Raw genomic sequence first — 4,310 nt, 5'->3', positions numbered from 1 at the left:
ACATGGTGGAAGCATGGTGTAAAGTTAACAGCAGCGGCACAGACATCAGGGGTGATAAAGAAACATCAAGAAAATCTATATTAAGTGACTTTTACTAACAGAAACATGTTCCATGTGTTGGTAATCCTCATATATCGTGTTTGGGGGCTGACAGAAAGTAAACAGGACGATGCAGCTGCAGGAGGACAGAGGGCTCAGTGCTTCACTTCCGGCTCTCTTGTGGAGCAGTTTGCCCTGCTGTGATAGATCACGTCCGGTTTGTGGAGCTAAAATTGTCTAAAATAGTCTAAAATACTCCCGCACTTTAGATGATCGTGGCGAGTCTTGCTCTCTGCAGCTTGTTCTCCGACTGAATCCATGCTCTGACCAGGCGTACCGGTTCATAACGACACATCGACGCATAATATGCAAATTGATGCACCCCTGCCCTAATATTATATAATATTCAGTGTTATAACATAAAACATTTCACATGACAACTTTTAATTTAACATGAAGTTAACAATATAACTTATCATGTTGTAGCGTGAAAAAAAATTGTTATAATAATATCACATTATAACATGAAACATTTCACTTTATAACAATATAAATTGTATGTTGCTATAACAAGAAAAGTTTCTCTTTATAATGCGATAAGTTTGTGTGTTGTAATTACGTGAAAATATGTTGTTATACTGAAAAATGTTTCACGTCCTAACATGATAAATTGTAGTTTTAGCATTATAGAAATATGTTACAACATTAAGTTATTACATCATAACATGAAATACCTCACTTTGTAACAATAGCAGTTTCTTGTTATGATGTGATAGGTTTGTCACATTATACTATATATCTTTTTAGAACAGGAAAATATCACTTAAAACTAACTTAAAAAAACATCTTATTATAACAGTATAAAGTGATATAAAGTGATACTGATGTCTTTTTCTTTTTCTGGCGGAGCAGCAATACACTTCCATAAAATATGTTTGGATGCCATATGTGGAAAAAAAAAAAAAATCAGATCAGTGAGCATTTCAGACCGGTGATCCCTCCAAGCTGAGACTCTGATGACCTAATTAATTCATCCCGCTGAGCAATTTAAACACTGTGCAAATCCAAGTGAAATCCATGGAGCTATTGTCTGAGCTGTATCAGGTTTTTCGTGATCTTTATTCAGAGATTTTCCCCCTCTCTCTTATACATCTGTCAGTAGCAGTGGGATCAAGCTGCCGATACAGCTGAATTAAAATGACATTAGTGTGAAATACCAGGGAGGGCTGTATTCATTCTCATTGTATGTACAGTACGGGCAAATCTGTGACGTGCAACCCGGAGCCATAGGTTCAACAAAAGCTGGGCAAAAGAACACACAAAAAAACTAGAATATCATCTATTCATCCATTTTCTAAACCGTTTATCCTCTTCAGGGTTGTAATATGCGAGGGGGGGGGGGGTACACCCTACAACTTTTTATCCGTTAACAAATATCTACGGCTCTGTTTACCGTTAGGTTAGCATTACCTGGCTAATGTAGTCACTGTAATACCTGTGAGACGACCGTACTAGCCTAATAAGAAGAAAAACATGTTGTGCCTGCATTTCCTTCATAAACTTACCAGATCTGTATAAAATAACATTTGACTTGGTTTCAAATGATTGTAAAAGAAATCAGTCAAGTTAGTCTTGTTATTAGCATTTATCACTCATTATAATTTCACACATCACGTTAAGCTCTTAGTTTCCAAACATTTGAAATCATAACTAATATGTATTTTATCCAGGTCTAGAAGTTAAGAATACAAATGTACAGTGTGTTTGCTTGCCTTCCCTTTTCCCTGTACATACACATACAGGTTTTATTTGTTAGAATATTTTGCTCTTTTTTCAGTCGATTTCAGACATTTTTAAATAACCCATATTTGCTCTTAAAGGGATGGCTTGACATTTTGAAATTTGGTCTGGTATTTTTTTTTATCTGAAAAAGTCACAATGTTGGGACAAAAAGGTTTCTGTAAGTGGAATTAAAGAAATAAATGTACACATAAATATCTGTACAGCACATCAGTATAGTGAATGGTCCATGAGACATCAGGGCACAATCTCTTGATGAGTTGTACAAGGTACTAGAGCTGAAAAGAAAAGTCAATCAATTTATTTTATTTTGATAATCTGTTAATTGTTCAAATGCTTTTTCAAGCAAAAATGCCAAAAAATCCTTCTTGTTCGGGCTTCTCATATGTGAATATTTGCTGGTTTCCTTTGTCTAAAATGACAGTTAACTGAATATATTTGGGTTTGAGCTGTTGGTTGGCATTTTTTCTCTTTTTTTGTCACAGTACTCTTAAGTTCAACAGAAAATGCAATTTGAAAAAATAATTCCATAAAACGTGAAGCTTAAATGAACGAACGTGATTGTAAAAACACCTTATACAGAAACAAGGAAGTTGAAACCAAGTCACATTCATTGTCTAATTCAGCAGTTTTCAGTTTTTATTTTCAGAACCAATTTTTAAAGCCTACTTTGCAAAGGAGCTGGATTTAGTGCCAACAGACCTCACCTATGTGACTGGCGAAGGTCAACTGACCTTTTGGCTGAAAATTCATTTTTATTGCCAATGTTGTGGATATATTTCTGTTTATGCTGAATTGAGCTTAATGTGACCCCACAAAAGTTGAGTCACGACTCTTCAGAATGACAGTTGCTGCTCATCCTCAGAACACAGTACATTTCACTGAGTCAACCCTACAAAAAAAAATCAGATTAAAAGTCAAAATACCAAGTTACTCCTTTAACAAAAGCCTTAAGAGTGGTGTTACTTGATTTTACGATGTTGTCATCATTTTATTAGAATTGTTAAATCTCAGATGACAATGTTTTTTGGCTGTGTTTACTATTGTTTTGAACTGTATCAGACTGTCTTCTATTATATGTTTCATATGTAACATTGTGGTTGTTACAATCTCACAAAGGGACTTCTGATAAAACTGCTGAAGAAGCTTCTCTCGGCTCAGATCCTCGTTCTTTGGAGACTAGTTTAGTCATTTTACACTGAACTCTTTTCTGAGTGATTAAACTCAGGTCAGATTTTGACATTATGTGCCCCCTAAGCATTACCATGATGAAGTTTTCAGTAACGTGCATCGTCTGTTTTGGCCATGTATTACGGTATTTACTGTTCAAGCCTGTTTCCCTCCCACACACAGGAACTTCAGGTTTCATGTCTGTTTTTCCATTCTCTTCCTCTCTGACCTGGATCTTATTTCACCCTTCATGTGTCACCCTGTTTCTACCCTCCCTTTCTATTTCTGTCCTAATCTTTATATAGTTGATCCCTTTAAGTCCTTCTATGCCCGTCTCATATCTCATTGTCAGTGCTTCACTGACCCCTAATACTTTCAAATTCTGCTTCCTTCCCTGCCGCCATATCTCAAACTTAACCGCCTGCATGAGTCTGTCTCCCTGTCTCTACCTTTCCCGTTCTGTCTCCAAACATGTGGCTTGTGGCTGTTGCTTGTCTTTGGCTAGGAAATTAAATTCTCAAGCAGATCATGTGTCCATTAATGGATGAAGCAGATGCTGAATGTTGACAACGAGAAGATCAGAGCAGTAAAACAAAAGATCTGCCTTTCATTGAATTATGTTCTTCTTGGTACCGACTCTCCAGCTTCACCAGTGAGAGAACAGTGAAAATGTTTAAGTGATTAAGTCTGAACAGATATCCGTCTACAGATGCATCAAAAACACCTTCAAGACACACACCGTGACATCTTAGAAAACACTCATTCAAATTGCATGGTTTTGAGGCAGGTTGTAAGGTTACTCAAGTTGAGATCCTCCAGACAGGCTGGACTTTCTCTTGGAGTAGATGATGTGGTTTAGCAAGTCAGCTATCAAGAGACAGACTTCTGATTTTGACAGTGCAAATACAGTTAACTGAGTCCGACATGGTTATCTGCAGCGCAGGGGCCTCTCAGGGAGCAGTTTTGGCTCCCTTCCTCTTCACCCTCTACACGGCAGACTTCACGCACAATTCAGCTAACTGCCACCTGCAAAAGTTATTTGATGACTTGTTTGGCCTCATCACAGATGAGGATGAGGAAAGTACAGAGAACTGAACTAGGAATTTGTGGACTGGTGTCAGCAGAACCTCCTCCAGATCAATGCAGAGAAAACCAAAGAGCTGGTGACGAACTTCAGCAGGTGCTCCTCTGACACCAGTGAACACCTAGGGATGATGAGATGGTGAAGTCTTACGAGCACCTGGGTGTTCACCTGAACAGCAAACTGACTGGACAGTACTAATGCACTTAACAGGAAAAGC

The sequence above is a fragment of the Lutjanus erythropterus genome, chromosome 5 (genome assembly GCF_056507025.1).
Source record: "Lutjanus erythropterus isolate fLutEry1 chromosome 5, fLutEry1.hap2, whole genome shotgun sequence".
Lineage (NCBI taxonomy): Eukaryota > Metazoa > Chordata > Actinopteri > Lutjaniformes > Lutjanidae > Lutjanus > Lutjanus erythropterus.
This window is presented reverse-complemented; position numbering follows the sequence as displayed.